This window comes from Patagioenas fasciata, chromosome 5 (assembly GCF_037038585.1).
Source record: "Patagioenas fasciata isolate bPatFas1 chromosome 5, bPatFas1.hap1, whole genome shotgun sequence".
In the NCBI taxonomy this organism is placed as follows: Eukaryota; Metazoa; Chordata; class Aves; order Columbiformes; family Columbidae; genus Patagioenas; species Patagioenas fasciata.
The window spans coordinates 4,872,757-4,896,085 of NC_092524.1; the positions used below are offsets into that span (position 1 = coordinate 4,872,757).

The window sequence follows — 23,329 nt, forward strand, 5'->3', positions numbered from 1 at the left end:
GCAAAATGAAGAACATCAAGGAATTGTTCAGAAATGGAAATTCAGATGGTTGGAAGGCACTTCTGACACTACCCAGACCCAAATTACTCCAAAAGACACCTCATTTTCTTTTTCTGATCCTGACCTAGATAGGGAGTGAGAAAATAACCTTGAGAAGAAACCTTAGAGCAGACAATACTCAGTCTCACACCCTACAAGCATGAGGAGGAATAAAGAAAACCACTGTGGTCATTTTCATACTATTAGCTTTACCATTATCCATGATTATGGAGTCAGTCATCTTCCAAGCACGACTATGTGCAGATAACCTGCGATTTGTGAATGGGTTGCACAAATGCACTTGCTTTTATTTATACCCTCACTATCAGAGTTCACGTTTTACTGGCCTCATTAGTTTGGCTTCATTCTAACTGCTTCAGCCACCAGGTAGCAGTGATCTCTTTTCTGGGAGGTTTACCAGCCTCCTAGATCCTTGGGGCATGAATAAAAGTCATGCTGAACATAAATTAGGTAAATCATTGGCAGTAAAACATTAAAACTTCAATTTTTAGCCACTCTTCTGTCCTTTCCAGGGAAACTTGTGCTGCTTTTGCAAAGAGACGGGTTAGTGGCCGTCTGTGGATATCAATCACCCTCTGCTTAGTTCAGCATTTCATCAAAGTTCAAGTAGCCTGAAAATGAAGGAACAATTTGTGTTTCTTCTGGCTTTTCAGATGGATTTTTTGGCATTTTAATAGACTTAAGCATACTTGTTTTGTAGTACTTTACATCTGTACAGTAACACACTCTGAAAACGTAGCAGCCAGTTGTTCTGTCATTGCTTTTCTGTTGCTTCCCTTAAAGAGATTCTTCTATATAATAAATGTCTGGGTGAAAATTTCAACTAGAATCCATGACAAGGAAAAAAGTAAATATGTTGCAAGGACAAATTCCTTTACTCAGCACAAACTAGAATTTCATCACACACAATTTAATTCGTAGAAATTGCAGTTGTTCTCCTTTTCAGACCTTTTACTAGTTATGAAAACTAAAGGACAAGTGAAAGATGGGGACAAAGTATCTCCTGCTTTCTTACAGGTGCTATTAAACCAGAGCTGTCCTTCCAAAGGAAAGAACAGTATTTCTGGTTGTTTAAAAAGTCAGCAGGTTTTGGGGGTATTTTACTGCATTACAGAATTGATGGTTACATTCAAAGGAAATTAAAATTGGTAAAATTAGTTGTTTGCAGAATCCAACACTTGTACAAATCTGTGATCAGAATATAACCCTATTACATATAAAAAAAAATCAAATATTAATAAAAGACCTTTTTCAACAGATCAAGATCTATTCAAATATTGCAAGCAGTACTTTCATATAACGCAATTATATCTGCCTCTGGCCAAATAATAAGTAGAGGAAAAAAAAATTCATTAACATCACTATTCATTTTATATTTGGTATCATGTACAGTTCAGCCTTTATTTTAAAAATAAAAATGGATGCGCTTCATTGTAAGGAATGAAAACAGATACACGTGATAGAAACTTGCACAGAGTTGTAAGACAGTGAGTTCCTCTGGACTCCCTGACTTCACTTGCACTGCTATAAATTCAATAGACTTCAAACCAGACCTTGCTTTTCCCCTTTGTATTCCTGTAGAATAGTGGTTGTTACGCCAGATACATTTGTCACCGGTACAGTAAGAACATAAGGACCAGCAAAAGCTATAAAAATCAAGTTAATAACTTTTTTCCTATGACAGGTCCATCAAATTTGGAATCTATTTTGTTCACATTTTAGTGATGATTAAACTTTTTATTCTATTGAATTTCTCATGTAATCTGTCACAAATTTTGTGGACACTAATAACCGATCATCACAAAGGTGCAGTAATTAAAGGCCTCGTTTTGACAGAATTGTTACACCTGGCACCCTGCAACAAAAGTGAGAAAAGCAATTTACTTGCAAACTAGGAGCTAAATACCTTCACACTGAGACTAGAAAATGCACCACTACTTTATTGTGATGTGTAATTTTACATACTTCTATAACGGCAACACACAATGCGATTAATTTCTTTTCAGACAGTAGGGAAAGAAAAAGAAAAGCCAAGAATAGTCCTTTCCTGTCTGGACTGAAATGCTGCCATTCAGAGTCAAGGGATGCTATTACACATTTAGTGATTTATTCATCAGAATTACACAGCAAGGGTAGAGCAAACAAAACAAGCAAGTCTACCAGCCCTACAACTCTGCCGAAGAAATATATAAGAAAAAAGTATGACGTTTTATTTACTTAAGCTAGTTTTAGGGAAGAATATGAGCATATTACTATACAGCAAGATATTGAGAATTCTAATATGAAGTGAGTATATGAACTCCCTGTAGAGGGTCTTGCAAGTTATTAAAGTAACATAGAATAAATGCTTTTTCCATATGAGGAATACTTGTAACTGCTAGACAACGAACTCGGAAACAAATTCTAATTTCTGAGGTTATATTATTCTATCTGCCTGGTAGTAATTCTCTGCATCTTATTTACACTTTAAGGATTTACCTCAGCTCAACTATGAGAAGAACACAACAAGATCTTATGTATTTCAAGCTACTGTCCAAAGTTTTAGCCTGGATAGCAAAGGATTATCTGAAACTTGCTCAGAGTTGTTTTATTTCCAGTCCACATACAATCCAGCAGATACAATAAAACATAATAATGAACAAGGCTGAAGAATCACATCAAGATGCAATCGCATGAAAGATTAAGAGGCTATGAATGAAGATGCAGTGTTTATTAAGGAGTTGGGATAACAAATAGAATTATTCACAAACAAAACCAATCTATCAAAAGTGAGGTGAGATTGAAACTGCATTTCAGTGGAGCCCAGCTCTTCTGTGTAATGCTGATGAACACATCAATATATTCAATTTTGATTACAGTGAGACAAAGCCATAAACCATGCTAGGAGTGGGCTCGACATCTTGTAAAACTGCACCTGTCATTTTCTGACACAAACTTATTACAGAATAGACTTAAGTTAGTAGGTTCACTCCCAGACAGATATTTTGTCTTTTTTTAATATGATTACGGACCTAGTTGTAAAATGAAACCCAGTGATGCAGTAAGGCCTGATATGAGCACTGTCCAAGGATTTAGCTGGTCTCTGTGACCCGTGCTTAGTGTAGGCACATCCAGTGTGCGTCCCCGGGATTAATGTTTTTACCTGGAGAGCAGCTCTTTTCCTCACACAGCGTTCCCAAGGATAATACTAGATTCTCATTACACATTCCTGTCTCGCTGACATCCTTGGTGCATGGCTGGCAAGGGAGACCCGTGAAATCAGTGCTCTTAAAATAGCAAAAACATCACAACCTACAAAGAACATCAGTAAGAAATATCAAGAAATTCCCAGTTAAATGCACACATTTGCAAACATCCTAATGCCTGCTTCTAAGAGACAGACATATTTTAGTAATTAATATATGCATAAGGAAGTCAGCTATATCCAAGCCTGGTTCATACTGAAACACTGTTTAATAGGTTTGTTCTGTTTTGAATTATTTAAGCGTGGTCTGGTGCACTGGGCTATTTAAAAACATTATTATTACTTATTACTCCAGTAGCCCAAGAAGCAGTTGACATCATCCCCTCATGGAGCGGAATGTGCTGAGCCCATAGAAGTCAGATATTCCCTGTGCATTGGGGTTAATCTAAGAGGATGAGTTTAAAACCTACTGTTGTCTTCTCCTCTGTAAAGATTCCAGGGAACAATGATGGGGGGAGACACCACCGTTAAATGTCCTGCAAAGTCCTCTGTGCCCAGGCTTCTGTCTGCTTAGATGGGAAATCTGCAGATTGGGAACTTTTTGAGAAGGTCACAATGGTGACTCAGACGTTTTGTCGAACCATCTAGATACCATTTCTCAGCACCTCCCTTAAGTTCCTTCGCATTAACAACATTGTGTCTGTGAGGAAGATGAAATTAATAAGCCCCAAGAGTTTAAAAAATGAGTTCTAGAGGGATTTGCCAGCAACCTGCTGGCCCGGATCCTCCAGCCGGCTTTCTTTTTGCTAAACTTTATTCATTCCAACTCCCACGGGCAAACTCCCGTGTAAAAACTCATCTGTCTGTCACTCTGTTCTTGACAGTCCTTGGTTTTACTGCTTTCATTGTCTTCTCTTGGAAAGCTAATGCTGCTTCTCAGGGCAAAGATGGGGATGGCCAAGCAAAGAGCTACACGAGCTATAATGCACCCGACAGTTGAGTGAACTTTTATTCTCCAAAGTGAATTTGTGAAAGGATAAAACAGAAAAGAATCTTTAAGTTGCAAGAATTCTGTGGCCAGTACAGTTTGTTACAAATATAACTTGGATGGGGAGAAATTGTCCTCTTAGGCCAGTACAACACCTGATAGTACAAGGAAAATTTACAACTACTCCTAGATAAGGTATTGTTGTCAACTTCTGAGTAGAAGTAGGTTTTCAAAGCCTTTGGAACACTTCTCAAAAAAGTACTAACTTCCTAACTTTAATGCATTTTTTCTCTTTGTTTCTGCCTATAAGCCATCCAGACAATTTCTACTTATTACTCCATCTGCAGCCATCACAACAGGGAGATGTGCTGCTAAACAGGGAGGGAACACAATAGATATATTTACTTAATACCTTTTGTAAAACAGTGCATTTCACCTCTCCATCAGAACTTTTGTATTTACTCTCTTATTTTCCTGTACTAAAATGATTTAATTTTACTTGCTAATGGGAAATTACGCTATATTGTTACGATACCTCATGGATTTTTTGCATTTTAATGCCAAGCAAATAGAATTATTGACAACAATGCTGATCATGGATTTGGCAGGTAGGGAAATGCTAGGCCAATTAATTTTAATTTAGTCTAGTGAGGTCTGATACTACATTATGTCTCTCTATGGTTTCATTGTCAGTAATAAATTGCTGGGACTGTGTAAGTATTTGTCAAGGTTTGGGGTCCTCAATAAGTCTGAAGGATTTGAGCTATGCAATTTCATGTTAGTAATTTTTTGCTAGCGTGGTATTTGTAAATCTTTGAGAAAGCTTGGGGGAAAGTCCCATAGTAACCAAGCTGTATTTTATTTACTCATTTTCAGTAGCATTGTGCTTGAGAAACGCATAATTCTTCTGACATGGCACAAAAGTAGCATTATAAATAAAGACAGCCAAAGCGGCCCCTCTACACAACACTGAGAAGGTCTCACCTGGAGTCCTGGTTCAAGACTGGGATATCTCACTTCAAAAGATGTAGGAATCAATTTAAGAAAATCCATGGAAGAGCACTAAAATAATCAATGTTCTAGAAGAAATGGAACACACACAAGGACAAAGAGGAAAATCCCTCAGTCTAGTGGAGACTCTGGACATCTGAGGAGACAGCACCAGCTACTAAAAGGTTACCACAAGGAGGAAGGGAATAGACTGTTCTCCATATTCAGCTGGACGAGGTCAAAAGTGATGGATACAAATTGACGCAAACACTTCAATTAAATGTTAAAATAAAGTCTTCCTAACTGTAAACGTATGTAAAAGTTTAAATATTTCAGTGAGAAGGGAGAGGGGTTCCATCACCAGAAGATACGAAAAAAAACATATCAGAAAGACAGTGCCATGAACAGTTTATGTACAGCTGCGTAAGGACAAGCTGGTTACTGTGGTCCTTTCTCAGTCACTATTTCTTTGATTATGATTCCTTAATATGAACATTTTAAGTGAGATTAGGCAGTGAAAGAGGGCTCGGGACACCAGCTACGCAACTCTGCCTCCTTGAACAGAAGAAAGGACTAGCACTGAAATAAGATTAGGACAACAACAGGAAGGGAAAGGAATGGTAGTTTGTTGTTTTTTTTTTTTTGTTTTTGTCTTCCCTCCCCCAGTACAAAGAGAATCCTTTCTACCACGAATATGACTGAATGCCTTGCACCAAGAACTTATTTATTAAGTTAGTTCTTTGGATTATCTGATATATCTATTACTCTAAAATGTTCACAGTAGTCCCCCTGGAACAGAACAATTGCGCTCATAACCAGAAATAATTAACACCGATTCTGGGTCCTATACATGTCCAAAGTGGCAGTAACAAGTGACACAACCTTCCTCTCCAGCAGAAAGAGGCCAGAAACTGGAGCTGTTTCCGTCTTCCACCACTCCTGAGCCAGGGTGGAAGCAGCAAGCAGCTTTATCCTCTTTTCTTTGTGGGTTTCACGGCAGCAGACTTCGAAATGACAATTGATTTTCTAGACAGAGGAGTCGTAAAACTTTTGAAGTCCAGATAGATTTAATCTACTCCATTTCTTAGAAAATCAGTTAGCACACTTCAAGCTGCTTGATTATTCAGACAAAATCTATCTTTGGCAAATCCTTGGTTCATTTTCTACCCTTTTTTCTTTATCTCTGTTTCTCTAATTACAACTTGTCTGGTGCATATCCTTCAAGTACAGCAATTATTACAAGCCTATAACTGCTTTCATTCTCTCTTCCTTCAAGAACTCTTAAATTCTTGCATTCTGTTGAGGTCAGACTAATGACACCATAGTTTTACAGTGCCACACAAGGTCAGACATGATAGAGATTGGAAACAGAACTAAAAATAAACACGAAGAAATACGGCGGGTAGAGCTGAAAGGGGAATATCTGACTGCAACTGAAGACCTTAAGTACTGGATTTGTAAGACTGTAAATTTTCATTGTTGGTCCTGAAACAAGAAGTAGGAACGTCCTAACAGAATTTGCAGACAATAAGCAGGTAAGAGGTATTGTCAGTCTTCAAGAGAATTAATATATCATGCTGTAAAACTCTGAAATAGAAAAGCAAAAGTGTCTGTAGAGACTGAACATGAAGTAATGTCCTTTTAGAATAGCATGTCTTATGTCTTATAGCATGTCTTATTACTTTTACACCACTGGTATTCCTGTGCTAAAGAAAATAGACTCTACAGTAGTACTGGAAACATTAGTACAAACTCAAGCACTCATGGTATTCAGCCTAGAAATGCTGCTTTACAAAGAGATAAACTGAATTGAGTATGAATGACTACTTAGATGGGAAAAGCAATTGAAAGCCTATTTGGGAGCAGAACATAAAAAAAGACCGATCTGATGAGTCAATGGAAGTATGGGCTGAGGGGTGATGTCTTTACTTGCTTAAATATATTTCTATAAGTTCAAATGTAAATAGATACAGAATATTCATAACTAAATTCAACAAGAAATTCGAAGTTTCTTAATTTTTAATGTAGTCAGATTACAACACAGCCTTCCAGTAGAGATGGGTATGGGAGACCCTTGGAACATATTGTTTTTAAAAGAAAGAAAATAGAAATCTAATGTAAAGGTACACCAGTGAGTAAGCTAGGAGTAAACTCAAGGGCAGATTTACCACCACAACCTTCTATCCCTTGAGGGAAATTGTAGCCTCAGTGGAATGACCACATCACCGACTTTGACAGAAAGAAATACAGTATGGCCAGGAAGCCAGCAGAAAAGGTATGGAGAAAATAATGCGAGTCCAAGTATGCTAAACTTAAATAGCAGCTTTTCAGATCTATATTAAACAAGAACATGTTAGTAACTCCTTGTATCTTAAGTATGTTTCCCCAGCGTAAAAATAATGAAAGTTAGGCTACTCAGATATTCGTTTCACTGAAATAATTGTCAAGATATTGTAATTTAGGGACACAAGGCTTTTACCTACAGCACTACAATGAAATAAATTTTAATTTGCATTTAAGTAGGTAGAGATTGACTGCTAAGACTAATTCATTGCATCTTTTCTCTCCATAAAAACTTAATATACTAGACAGGAAGGATAGGGGAATAATGAAACTGCATGACTTGATAAGAATGAGTTTTAAACAACTGGCAAACACTTAAGATATTATTCTCCCGTTCACAGCCTCTAAATAGATGGATCCAACCTTTATCAAAGATGCCAAGGAGAGACAGGGATGAGGAAAACCATGAAGAAAATATGGAAACACAATACAAAGACTACTGAGCAAAGTGAATGTGAATGAAGCTTTCTCCACATGACATGCATGTGCTGATGCAAGTGATTAAGAGACTGGGGAGGGACGGTTTTGAAAGCCTGAATAAATCATGCATTAGACGCAGCACGTTGATAGACTTGAGTATAGACTGTACAGCAAAAACTCCCTGTGTGTCTCGAAATAATCTGGCATAATGCTGGCACAATCTGTCAGGAGCTCCATCCTGTAGCTTTCTATCATTTTATGTAATAGACAATTATAGTATTGATGATTGTATTTCTATGGTACACATACAGTGGTACTATGAATGTGTTCTATGGTACTGTGTACCATAGTACATGGCTCTTGGCAAAGAGATAACCTGTAATAACAAATGGCATTTGATTGTATTTTCAGATTCCTGCTTGTACAAAATGATTTACAAACTTCCCTTCCTTCGGTGACCCTCTGCCCCACACAGTAACATAGATACTTCAGTAAATCTGACAAACTGAAATGGAAAAGAAATAAAATACCTAATATTTTCTTCAAATAGCTTGGATACTCAAGTTGCCAACTCAATTATAATTATAAAGGGAAATTATGGAAAAAATATTAATGTTTGAGAAGTAAAAATACTATTTGCCAATTCATACTGCTGTTTGTTATGATTCATGCTGGAATGTCAGCTTGGGACAAAACATTCAAATGGGTATGAGGTTGAGCACATGTTCAAATGCTGTTCACAGTAGGGATAAATTCATCAATGTTGTTCACAATAAGAATCCAATACTAAATTATGGGGTACAAATCAGTATAAGTACAGCAGTGCTAATGGAGGAATGTCAGCTTTTACACAGACGAAGAAGCCAAACCCTCACTCAGCAAATTTTTCAAGGACATTTCCAAAGGTCCACAGAGCAGCTGACGATCATACACATCATACATGTTGTTGTCAGATAAGTTTTCATCTTGTTGTTTTGAGGAAAACAAATGCAAAAATATTAACATCTTTAGTTAATGTTTTCTGGATAGAGTTCAATTATTTTTGTAAAACGAGATTCTATGTTATGCATATTTAAAGGTGTCATGCAAGAATGCATTTTCCTGGACAATTCAACCTGCTTACTGGAATTGTAGTAAATTCACAAGTAATTGAGCCTTAGGATAATATTAACTTTATAACATATATTCTATGTTCTTTTAATAAATATGCAGATTTTGTTGTTGACTGAGTGCACACATTTGGTTTTCAGGTGTTTCTTGTCTAGGAATTGCACACCCATTGATTCCTCAGTCTGTAATTCTGAAAACATCCCAAATATACAGAAATAAAGTTGTCTTGCTCATTATAGAATCATACACACTTAATAGGGAAACTCTTTTCAATTTAGCTTTTGTGTACAAATACAAGTAATAATTTCAGATATACTAAATACATATTTAGGAAAAAGCTTTATGTGTGGGAGAAAAATTGCATTTTCTAATTATAGAAATGTACATAATTTAAGAGGTAATTGACCAACAAATGTTGTGTGTGAGACTGCTTAACCCAATTACAGACATCATTTATAAAGCAGGAGCATAGATAGGACCATCATTTGCAGAGGCAGTAAACACATTAATTTAGAATGGTTTAGATGTCTGCTTGCCTTCCTATCATCCCTTGTAGATGTCATAAGAAAACAGGAGGAGAGGACCCGAAATCCCGCAACAAAATCTAAGCATGAGGTTTCATTTTAGATTTCAGGCATATATTTCCGAAAGAAGCGCAAAGCTCTGCCCAGAAAGGTTCGACTGCATCACCAGGTCCTTAGGGAACGTGTTTCCAGGCAAAATCGAGGAGCAACAAACCAGCTGTTCATCCTTCAGCGCTGCCAATTGTGTACGCAGTGCTAATGCTGCCACCTCGCCAATGAGAAAGAAACACAAAATCCTGACAAATCCTGACATTAAGAATGTCGCCGCACTTTGCCTGGTGATATAATAGCTAATAGTACCAGCCTGACTCGATGCTGCCAGGTAGTTTATTCATCAAAACCCAAAGCAATGTTAATTGGCAAACTTCCATTTTCTGGTCTGGGGCACAGAAGGAGGTTCAAAACTACCACCTGCCACTCCGCTTCTCTGATAAGTGAAAAGAGTACGATGGGCACAGACCCATTTAACTGATGGCTTTTTGAAATACTATAAAATCCATATGATTATTAGGATAGTCCTGAGATGTTCTATATCTGGAAGAATGTAGGAATTGAATGTTCGTCTTAGACCTCGCCTGTAAGTGCTGTTATCAATCTCACTTGGGCTCTCTCAAGAAATATCAATTTGCAGTAAATGGAAAAGCTCCAAGACAGATAAAAGCATAAGTGTATCAAAAAAGCCAAATTCAAGTCCAACTTGAATGTGACTTTGACTTGGATATCTGACATCATAGGTGAATGTTTTTACCACCATTCTTTCCATCTTGTTTCACACAGAAAGCTTTAAAAAGCCTCAGTTTTGTCCCACTGTGGTACAGAACCACTTCTGAAATCTCAGGGGGAAAAAAAAATGCTAGTTGTGGAAATGCATTCCTACGCACAACTTCATAAGATGTCAGACTGAATGCTGCATTTGCTGTATTTTGCATATTTTCCTATGCTCGGCAGCTGCGCGCACCAATGTAATTAATTCTGCGTCACGGGAAAGCATTTAAACACAAAGCTTGTGATGCTGCTTCACCTTTGTGCCTTTCCAAGACTATTATGAGTAAATTCTAAGGAAGTTTCCTACACTTTTAGCTGGGTCCACAGCTCTACTGGGGTTGTGATTGGGCCCACATACCTGCCTACAGAGCAAAAATGCTTCTTGTTATCTCAATGTTACCACGATAGCTTTAACTCCCCTTATTTAGTTATATCTTTTAGCTGAACTGTGTGTATAAACCTGCACTGAAGGGTAAAAAATAATCTTCCTTAGGAATGAAACACAGATGAAATAATAATTTAAAGAAATATAATCGGCCAAGGTGGTGGGGATGGGAGGAAACTTTCAAGCCTCGGGGGAGAAACCACTGTACAAGGACCTAAACAATACTGTTTGCATCCACAGAATAGAGAGGGAAGTTCTGCAGGTATGTAAGAAATGTGTTCATGGAGTATGGGGTTAATCAGAAGAAGAACCACCACTTTGCACTTAGCATGGCAGCAACTTGATTATAAATCCTTATTTATCTTTTCTGGGACACCTGAATCCTGCCCATGTGGTACCGCTGTTTGCCAATACACATCCCTCTGAGGAAAATGCATTTTGTGCAACTCTTTACTTAGATCTGAATACCAACACAGCTACAAGATAAAAAAGTCTAAGTTTCCCTTTGGAAAAACTCTGGTAGCATTCAAAGTGTAATTGCTTTTGCAAACTGACAACTAATTATCCAAAAGCAAAATGCACATTAGGCATTTAAATAATGAAATGTCAGTCAGTATAATAGAAGTGCCACTTTACTTGTTGCTTTTGGAAATTATTCTAGTCTTAAAATGAATCTATCTACATATACATAGGCATATGTACTTTGCAATTACGCTTATTCACATAAAATAAAATCTTACTAAATTATATTATTTCTACCTACAGAATGCTTATATCCTTCAACTACCATTGCTATTTGTAAAGGTACAAAACCCACTATTAATACAAGCTGTTTCAGGCCCACATTTGTTTTCAAGTGCTCTCTGCCTTATCTTACTGCTTGCCAAGGGAATTTTCTATCCCCTGCTGATCACTAGAACACACTTATTTTACTGTGTTATGAATCTGTAAGTCAGACATCATCACACAGAAATGAACCATGTTAACATTAGGATTGTGGGGCATGAAAAAAATGGTCCGCTATGAAGCTGCAAGAATTCCTTATCTGAAGGATATGCTCCATGTCCCTAGCTAATCACAACAAGATTTTGTACAGGGCAAGATTAAAGAATAAAATATATTTGTTTAAACATAAGTTTTTAACAGCGGAGAGGCAACAAACAAGTGCACAGTTAAGACTTTACTCAGCAGCATCTTCCCTAGACACATCACTCCTAGGTCTTCACATCAGATTCTTCAACACCTCATCAGCTCCAAGGTCAACTCATCCCTGCACCCTCACTCACAGATGCTCGAGGATGCTGCCCCGTGAGGAGAAGCATCTTCCAGGTCCATGTCCCTCGCTCCAGCTGCTAAACGTGGCCAGGGGGCCACAGAGCAGCTGCTCAAGGTTTCCTCCTCCTTGTCCCTTCAGGGCAGCAAGGCTGCTTCTTCCCCCTATATTTCTTTACTCACTCCCTGTGATAGGACACGGCTACATCACAAGGCAGCGTACAGGAATTAATTTCTTCCACTTTAAGTTATCAAAACAAAAAAGATATCAAACACAGCACAAACAGTGAAATGGAGAATGTGTTCCTCAGAGTGTGACACTTGTACTCCAGTACAACCACACATTTTAGATATTCTTATGGAACATGCCACATGTGCACCAGGATAAATACATACATGCTGTAGATTCACGCATACTGCCTGTGTGCATTCAAGTACATCTAGAGAGATGCAGATTAAGTTATTTGTAAACATTTATGTGTATTTTATGGATATGTACATACTTGTGTTCACCTACACATAGTCACTGTGAGTGTACAGACACAGGTGAGTGTGCACACACACATATAGGTACATTAGGAATGAAGTTCTCTGCAAAAATCACAACAGCCACATTCTCACAGTGGTTTGTGTGGACAACGACACTGAACTTGACACCCAGCTGTGCTGGAAATCAAATTCTACAGCAAAGGGCCAGGATTTGGTGTGAGCAAAATAGTCTCCTCATTAATATTTATGTGGAACTATTCAACATGAGCAAAAATGATACGGATGTGCCACTGGCACTCATGCTGTAATACCGTATTTTAACAAAACAATTTGGAAGTATGAAATAAAATACACAGTATTTTAATAGATTCAGAAATGCAGCTCTGTTCCAACCACATCCATCATTTTACCTGTAAATCACTCTGTTTAAGCAGTGGTCCTACTTATGTGCAGCCCTGTGAGTGGGCATGAAAATTCATCTTCCATAAATTTGCTATAATAGGGTAGCGGTAGTTACTGTAACTGGAGTTGCCAAATCGTTTCCTCTAAATAGTTGCTGCTTGGTCCAAAATTTTCTATTTCCTGTCTCTATCCAAGAATGGTTTCTATTTAATAATTTACCATTATCTCCTCAGTAGCTTGAGTGAGTTACTTCACTCATTTTTGTTGTGATGAGAATAAAAATAACACTTTCTACATTATAAGAAAAAAGCAGAGATTTTTCTGGGCAACACTTTAACCTAAATAACTGAAAATTTGAAGAGCTCCAATTTGTCATCATGATAGTCCCTCCTGAGAAACAAGCATAGCATTATGGAGAAAAACAAAAAAAGGCTTTGATTTGACTAAATTATGGGCTTTTGGGAAATGGTCTGCAGTTTTTGTTAAACTTACTAGGTGGGCAATGTCCTGCACACACGTTTGTAGCCTTACAGTACTGTGCCTGAGTCAGACAATCTAATTCAGTCACTTATTACAAGAAATCCAGGGTTAGAAATTGGTAGTTTAACTCCTTTCACTCCTCTCATTCATTTTTCATTGCAATACCTCTTCAGACAATTAAAACCCAAGAATTATGAACTGCTCCATCTCCATGTATAGGCAAATGATTGAACTTCTTTATTTGGTATATACAGCTCTAATTTAATGAGGCCCAAATGAGACTCTGGTCTGATTAATGATTTGAGAGAAAAAGCAATTGCCCTCTAGTTGTGAAAACCGATATTATGAGGCAATTCATGAGGTGGCCTGCAGGTGTAGGCACCATCTCTTAATCATCCACACCAAGACATCTGCGATATCCACATCGCGATATTGGCTTCATCACAATTCTGTGTGATTCTCTGCCTCCCCAAGGGCCTGGGATTAATCCCAAGGGAATCCAGATGTCACAGTGAGTGTCCTGATGGCATCTTGTGGTGTGGGCACGGGTAGGTGCACATCTGAGAGCTATAATCATACAATAGTTTGTGTGCCACAGGTGTAGAAATGCATCATTTTTATGTTTTCACAGGGGCAAAATTTGCAGTTGGCTTCAACTTTAATATTTCCCAATTTCTTTTGGTGCTTAAATATAGACCCTTCCTCCTCTGATGGCCAATTGTAACTGGGCAGATAAATCATGTATTTATGTCTTTGTTTCATTAATGGAAGGTCCACAGTTATTTCCAGAAAACACTCACGTAAGAATATGTAATATTAATAAATATTAAAAATGAAAGCTTTATAAGTGTTTTGATGAGCATTTGTGCCTGCAATATGCAGCAAGGCAAATGTCTGTTACAGATAACACAAGGGAGGTAGAAGTATGACCATTTAGTTTGCAAGGCAAGGATTTCGGGAGCTGCTTTTTGAGCTGTTCATCAAGCTCTTTTTCTTGCAGTAGAATTTGAACAAGATCAAGAATGGCTGGATAAGCAACCCCTCTCTGCTGCTTCTGTAAAGAAGAGATAGAGCTAGCGCACATGTTTTAAATTCCGATGGAACTGGTCATTATGAAGATACTATACTTTGATGTCAGGCTGATATCGCTGGGATTATCGGAGTTGTTTGCAGGGGAAAGGGAAGAGGAAGGAACGCTGTCTGCTATTATTTCCATGTGAAAATGAGGAGATGGAGCAGACAAGCAGCAGATATTCTCACTGCACTGCTTCACCTTGCCACACACATCCCCGACATTCAGGATATGCAATAGTGTTATTTTGGAGATGAGTGAGCTGTGACTAGTTCATAGCAGCTTCTTCGGTAAACCCATTTTAATTTTTAGCAATAGTAAGCAGAGCAATCATAAACAGAAAGAATCATTTTGTGATGACAGCGATGAATTTCTTGCAATTTCCTCTATTACAGTAAGAAAATGGGAAATATATCCAAATATAATTTCCTTCTGCAGATTTATCATCACTAGATTGTGTTTTATTGCTATTATATGAACACTGTATTTAGATACTTGTGCTCAGAGAAAACCTCCTCACTTTTGGCAATTTCACTTTTTATAACTCTTGAATTCCAGCTAATTTCTGCCTCATTACTTTAATATAATTCCTCACTGATGAGAATCTTAGGAGAAGGGACACGCTTTACAACACCAGTGCCTCTTCATGAAAAGAGAATGCAAAAATAAGTATGAAAGCAATTGATTCCAGCAGAAAAAGGACAGGCATTAGAGCCTCAGCCCAGATCTATTTATTTAAAAATAATTTTCTCCCTTATACCACTGAGAGACTAAAAGAAATTAAAAAGCAGCTTCATATATCAGGGAAAAAAAAATGTTAATGAGGGAATAACATATTACAATATTGATTTTGATTTAAAAGAACCACCAGCTTCTCCTAGGGATAGAAGACCAAGGCCTAGGATACATATTAAATCTGATTGAAGAGACTCAAAAGATTAGCCAGATAACCACAGTACTAGCTTCAGAATTGAGAAAACATTTTTAAGTGGCACCACCACCCTAAAGTAAACCAAAGGTAGAAAAATTAGCATATTTGTAGCTTAATAACCAAATTGAAACCATTTTTAAACACCATGTCTTTCCTCATGCACAATATGCAATTAATCCTCTCCTATTTATATCACTAATGCCATTCTATATGGACCATACTTGGCACTAGAAGGCGCTTAGAAAGAACCAACAAACATCCAGCTATCCATTTCTCAGAAGACCACATGCTTCATGCTTTTATATTCACAAGGAGCAGTCAGATTCACCCTTCAGTGGCTTAACAAGCGCCAAGATCTTCTCTCCTGGTCCAGGAGCTGCTCAGAGCTGCTTTCAGTGCAGGTTGAACTCCTGTGTGCTCCCCAGCATCAGCCTTGCAAAAACATCTCAGCTGGAAGTCAGTCTCTGCTACCTAAATTTTTATCTCTGCCTTTAAGTAATGGAATTTGCTAAAGGCTTTGCAGTAATTCTCAAAAGTGATTTTACATTTTACCTTGCAACACATGGGAAATTCACCATCTCTAACTTCTCAGTTAGTTGAGGAACGCCAGGGGTCATCCAATAATGGTGTGGTCAACTGCTTCAGCACTACCAGCCCACAACTAACACGATGCTTCTTAGGACATGAACAGAATGGAGGTGCTGTCGTGGCTAAAGACCTTTATGGACCAGGGAAAAGAGGAGGGAGTAGGAAGGCAAGAGATCACGAGTTTCATGATATCTTTGTGATACCTTGTGATAATTGTTCTCACGTTAATGCAGCGCTAAGGACTCAATACTGGATGAGTCCCAGCAAAGAGAATAAGTGGGATCTCAGAGCAGGTCTGCTCACCCAAAACACCGGGAAACACACACCCCAGCAGATAAATTCTCCTGATTATAGACAAAAGGAAATGCAATTTTATCAAGTTGCACTGCCTGTTCAAAAATTCTGCTCACATGTAGTGTACCTGTGGGGTTTTTGGCCCTGCTGGCAAACATCCTCAGAAGTCTGTGAGAACATCCGGATCCCCTAGTGAGCACCTTCCTAAGATAGCTGCCACAAATAGACCACTCCAGGTATCATGATAGAGCATAATTGCTGAACTTCCACTAATGGAATGCCTTCCACAGGCTCTGGGAGCTGTGTGCCCCAGAGTTTAACTGCTGATCTCAGAGCAAAGAGAAAAAAGAAAAAGAGGAACCAGAGAGATAAGTAGTCAAGCCTCTAGTTCACTACTACAAACTGTTTTTAATACTGTATATTAAAAAAGGCCAGTGGCTGAGCTGACACCAACATCCTATGAGAAACAGATCTTTAATTTGTACATCCTTCTAAACCATTTTCAGCACAGACACTGATGCATGGATATAGGGAACAGTAGTGGGGGGTCTTCCTCTTGGAAATGCTAAAATAAAGCTGCTGAGGTTTCCTTATACAGGCCATTTTGTTTCTTGTATATAACACTCTCATAAAACTAAATGCTGCCATAGGAATAGACAGTATGCCAAGTACACTCTGCTGATCTGAAATGGATCCAAAATATCTAAACCTCTCGAGTCTCTATGTTCTGGCTGGAAATTTCATGACCATAAACTTTCGAGCACTGGCACTCTGGGATCTGGAAAGTCATCTTTACTCCTGGTCTCGTTAGTTCCTTGATTTAGCCTCACTTTTTGTGCAGCCCCAAATAAACCAGATTCTACTCCATTTCTAGGAACATACTTAAGTTATTTGTATTTGAACTGGAAAGTGCTATCAGCTACATGCCCATCTTTGATAACTCTCACCACAAACAAATAACACACCAGATTAAGACCCGAAGAAAAAAAAACACATCCATAGAGGTACATTCCACCAGTGAATCTGTTTTAACACTGGTACAACGGGGGGGGCAAAATTTTCCAAACAAAACATAGCTAATCTTTCCTACTGAAATAAACTTACATTAGTAAGCCTACGAAAATTTTAATAGTATTGTAATAAAGGAAACTCATTCTGATAGAGAAGGAATTCTGTATTCATATGTTAAAAGTCTTGGACTGGTTCCTCAATATTTGCCATTTAGAATTCACCTCTAATTTTCTTGCCCAGCATAGGAGTCATAACCATGATTAAGAATGGACACGTTGATAAGTTTCTAAAAGATGCTGAGGAACAGCCCCAAGTTCATTTACAAGTCCAAGTCTTTCCTCAGAAGGATAGTATCCATTCCCTCTGTCCTTATCTAGCTTTTCCCCATTATTATTTCAATTTGGAGATCAATTACAACAGCAGGTATCTCAAGAGTGCAGACACAGCAGCCAAAGGCCTGACAGTCACAGGAGAATCAACCTTTTTTTACTGAATCCAGAAAGCACGATTGCCTACCTTGGGCTTAAAGAAGGAAGAGGTTTTTTGAGGCATAAAGTTCACAACTATAGAGAAGATAAGCATACACCTTTAAAAGCTACCAAGATGATCTCACACACACCGCAGAAAAAGAAGTACAGTATTCAGTTCATCGATTATTTCTGTGTGATCAGACCAGTGCAACACCTCCCAGGGAACCCAAGGTTTTGGTAAATCTCCATTGCTTGGGTCTAGCAGCACAGAAACTGCAGTTACATGTGTCAAAGAATCCTGGAGACAGATGTCAGTTTGAGGTTGTACAAGAACAGCTTCACTACTGTGTGAATATTGCATGAGCATCAGTTCATTGAGGCATGGTGTTATTACCAACACTTGTTAGGAGGGAAGTCCCAAATTCCCACATTTGTCTTTTCCTTATTGGAAGCCTCCAGAGCTAAGATGAAGCATTATCAGAAGCTGTTATGATATGGGAATCACTAATCTATCAAATCTTTTTTAATCTCAACACCGTTACGTATTAAAAGATAAGCATACGTAATAGTTTTTTAAACAGCAGCAATATATAATGAGAAAGTATGATCTGGTAAACTGAAAAAAAAAAATCATTTAACTTCTCCCATATATCATTAAATAGATAAGTTAACCATCAATCCCTGATAATGACTCATTCATTTATTTTGCCAGCAGGGCTGATGTCTCCCTTCTTAGCAGATTATCAATAAGAACCCTAGTTAACTGGAAAACAACCATTCCTTCCACATGTTTATGCAAGGTTAAGAAAGAATTGAGCTTTCACACTGAAACAAGATATTTTGCTGAAATCTCATACAGTGGTTTTTTTACAGTAACAATTTTGAATGCCATGGTAGGAAGCTGATTTGATCTGCTGTTAATCAGCCTTGCAAAGCTGCAGTAATTTAGCATCATTGATATTTAACTCTTACTTACTTGTTTGTTATTTTAATAAAATCTTGGAACTTGAGCCTGTTGCCTCAGGGCAAGGGCACTTTCACTGAGGAACTTCAGGAATGTGGCTCAGTTTCTGAAGTCAACACTTTGTCCATAACAATGCAAACAGATCAATTTTTATGAAAACTACAGGACCAGAGGGTGAAAAATCACCTTGATCAGATGTCCATTCCGAATTCCTATTTATTACTGAAGGCTGATGGATGGGTTTTACACCATTTTTTTTTCCTTTATACTGTAAAATTTCACCCTTCAAAGCTCCTTGTGGAGCCCGTCTTGCTATGACAGGAGAAGGAACAGCCCGACAATGCAGGATCCCAGTAGCGTGTTCTCTCGCAGCTTACATGATGATGCTGCTGCAGTTCCCTCATTCACAACTCACTCTCAGCTATTTATCTACAGCCTAATTAGAGACCTAGAGCAGAAAGGAGGTCACAGTGGCACTCGGGAGCATGTGTGAGCTGAACATCATGCTATGGAAAAAGATAAATCAAACCAAACCAATCATCACATATGTACCATATGAACGTATATGTGGGAATTGACACACTTGACCATCCAGTTTCCATTCAAAGCTTGCGTATCAATCAACTCCTCTTCAGCTGTATCAATTCGAGATATTTCATCCTTTCACAAGACAAGAAAGATACTTAATGACACTGTGATGGTTTTGATCTGCATCTCCCCACAAGCTGGCAGAAAGAAAAATGTTCATTTTGAAAACTTACCTGCACAGCAGGTGCTTCAGAAGTACAGATTTAACTGTTGGATCTCCTCCCTGTCTCTCTGTATTTTTTGGAGTGTCATATTCAGATGAGATAAGGCTTCCCTAGAGAATAAGACAGCAATTGTAAGGGAAAAAAAAAATCACATATCACCACTAGTTATGTTATATATGTATATATATAATTTAATTGGAATATTTCCCAGGTCAGCTAAGGCAATGAAAAAATACGCTGGAGTACCATGTGCTCCTTCAAACATACAAACTCTTAGATGTTTACACAGCATTCTTCTCCAAACAAATGATAAATGATAGAGGAACCTTTACCTAAAATACTGGGCCAAATTCTCAGATAAATGCATATTTAAGCAGTCCACTGCATGTTGCAGAGGCCCAGTCTGGTGGCAAGCACCAGTATTGCCCCAGGACTCTGCTACACAGCTGGTAGAAACTCTCCTCGCCTCTTTAAAAAGCTCAATACGTTATTTTGCTGCAGAGAAGGGAAAATGCATATATTGCTTATTAAGTTCCCCAATAAGTCCAGCTCAGCTAGTCTAGATCCCCAGCAAAGTCTCCTGATTGCACAAAACCAAGATCCACACTTAGACAACCACCCACGTACCTAGATTTAGATTCTACCATCTCCATGTAGTAGTTCTGTACATTTTCTTTACCATCTTAGAAACGTATAATGTGATTATTAGATGGTATCAGGAAGAAAAAAAAAATGCGCCCATGAATCAGAAAGTGCATTCCTGTGTCCCTCCAAATCACAAAATCATAGAATCATTTCAGTTGGAAGACACCCTCAGGGTCATTTAGTCCAACCATAACCTAACTCTGGCACTAAAACATGTCCCTGAGAACCTCGTCTAAACTCCTTTTAAACCTCTCCAGGGATGGTGACTGCACCACTGCCCTGGGCAGCCTGTTCCAATGCCAGACAACCCTTTCCATGAAGAAATGTTTCCTGACATCCAATCTAAACCTCTCCTGGTGCAACTTGAGGCCATTATCTCTTGTCCTATCATTTGCTACTTGAGAGAAGAGATCAACCCCCTCCATGCTCCAGCCTCCTTTCAGGCAGTTGTAGACAGCGATAAGGTCTCCCCTCAGCCTCCTGTTCTCCAGCCTGAACAGTCCCAGCTCCCTCAGCTGCTCCTCATCACACTTCTGCTCCAGGCCCTCACCAGCCTTGCTGCCTCCTCTGCATTCTCTCCAGTACTTCAATGCCCTTCTTATGAATATCGAAGGATAGACGATAGATCATATGACAGAATCATTTAGGCTGGGGAAGAGATCACTGAGTCCAAATGTTTGCTTGTCACTGTTAGAGGTATGCCTCTGCATCACCCCAAATCCAAAATGGAAAGTGTCCATATGAATTTCTTCAGTATAAGAAGTCATTAAAAAAAAAGTTATTCCACCCCTAAACTTTGTTACTTATGGGGAACATAGATTAAAATCATAGATGGTATGTGACCATCAATTTATTAATTATTTAGCCTAATCTGATTATTTCTTTTAGAGACAAAAGAATTCGAATTAGTGCTGGGAACCTTGCCTCACCTCTAGTTTGCTTCTGCTTTTCCCTTTGCCATACATACATTTTTTATTTCAAACCAGACTATTTTTTCACAGACAGCAAACCTGATATGTCAGAAACTTGTTCAACTTAGCAGCTCAATCTTAGAGCACTTGCACATGTAAAGTCCTGTGACATGAAATAACAATGTGCAATATTTTACTTATACACTGATGGTTAAAATTTTGTTAAACTTGTGTTCTACCTAACCTGCTTACAGAGCAATTCCAGACAAGAAAGTTCATTTTGTCTACACATACAAATGCATGTGATGAAGGATGTGGTGGAGCACTTTGGTCACAACAAAAAAGTTCAAAGTACCATTTTTAGTTGTAGCTAGAAAGACCTCACAATAGATTTTGGATTGTGCTTGTTGGGTTTTTTGTGTGTGTGTGTTTTTGCATATTATTTTTTAAGTTTAAAATCAACACACAAAGTTCAGTCATTTAAGAAAATCATCTTAGGAGTAATTGCCATACCAACACTATTTAGTATGCTCCTTTGCCTTTCTTGCCAATTGAAACATACATCAAGTAATTACATGCAATTAAACCTATTCTTTCCAACGCTCTTGCTTTTTTTCATTTCACTACAATTACTGCAAATTTCCTTTTGCTAATCAACTTGCACTTTTCAAACAATTTTGCATGCATTTTATGCATCAAAAGGGACAATACCAAATTCTGCTGCTCTTGCAGAAGAGTCATCTCTGTCATCACTCTTTGCATCATAATTGAAGCAGCCACACAACCATTTTCATACTAAGCTTTCAGCTGCTGTATTGATTCTAAACATAACTTGGGCAGGGGCCTTTCAAAGAGGGGGATCTTTGTAGTCTGCCCTGATCGGGGGGCTGTTGCACACTCCAAATTTGCCCTGTGCCTCATCAAGGCTCTCATAATAGGATCTACACAGCAGAAGGAACAAAATAGGAAAAACACACTTTGAACTTAAGGATTTATGTGAATCACTAGCTACAAAAAGGAAGTTCGTAAACTGCAGTGTTTTAGCACAAATAGTTTTTTTACTTGAGATAGGCACACAAGATGAGAAAAATACACTGCATTCTCTAAAGGAATACATTCCATTGCTACTACATTGAATTATTTAGCTTTTAGGCTCTTTGAGGCAAGGACTGCGTTTTGATATGTTCTATGGTATCACCTGAGTAGGTCTTAAGAGCTAGGATACATAGGTAATACCACAATGTAAATAATAAACATACATAAGTCAACATTGATAAACATAAAGGACAGGATCTCTGTCCTTTAGCAGATCATAATTGTTGCTATATTCATAATCACAAAGATTCTAGGAACACAAATCCTTTCCAGCTGCCATTAAATAACACATTATTGACTCCTCTGTATACCAAAGACAGCAGAAATGTGCTACAGCCTCAGCTAGAGTAGTTAAAACAACTCCCATTTCTAATTTTCAGAAGTCACCTGCCCAATTACTGCTAAATAAAACAAAATAGTAGCCGGTACACCAACCAACATAGACACAAAGACCAACAGAACTGTTAACAAACCTTCCTTTATGTCTTCTCTCAGATAACATCACATTTGTTTCTGGTCCCTTCTGGAAACCGGGTGTGACCAAAAATATATTGGGAAACCATAGAGCTGGAAATAACCCACTCTTCCATATACCCCCAGCTTCTCAGCACATAACAAATTTGTTCCATTTTCCTTAAGTACACTATCGAACAATAACAACGCACTTCAAGACTCCTCCTGCTTGATGCTTAACAAGCAAACTATTCAAATAGACAAATTTGCCTTAATATCAGCAACCCTGACCTGCATTAACCACAACTAAACATACCTCAGGAACAAAAGGACTCTCCTAAAGCTTGCTTTGATGTACAACAGGCTGATGAGCTACCACTCCATCCAGAGGGCTGCAGCCAGCAGACTGAAGCTCACCTGTTTGACTTTCTGCTGAAACAAAAGGGGAGATCATTAGTGGAGATCGTTAGCGGAGGCTGTAACTAGGCAGGAGGCAGCATTAGAATCAGCTGGGAGCACTGGTAGTTAGTAGCTCCCCTGCTGAGAGCTCATTGTCCTCAGGTGTTTTCCACTTGTTTTGTTGTAAATCTATTTTTTTTACCAGTCTGGGAAGGGTAATATTCTTGGGTCATTTTCAGCTGAGAAAGAGCCACTAGTTCCACATTAAAGAA

The 23,329-nt window shown here is 38.3% G+C and overlaps 1 long non-coding RNA gene across 1 annotated transcript in view; it reads right to left on the minus strand.

Moving 5' to 3' along the window:
* Window positions 1-23,083, minus strand: part of LOC139828063 (uncharacterized) — a 120,523-nt gene extending 97,440 nt beyond the window's left edge. The window contains exons 1-2 of the long non-coding RNA XR_011739242.1: window positions 22,975-23,083; window positions 19,564-19,664 (exon numbers count right to left, since the gene is read on the minus strand). This is a non-coding gene — a long non-coding RNA (uncharacterized lncRNA). The remainder of the gene's footprint in view (window positions 1-19,563; window positions 19,665-22,974) is intronic.
* Between the last annotated feature and the right edge of the window lie 246 nt (window positions 23,084-23,329).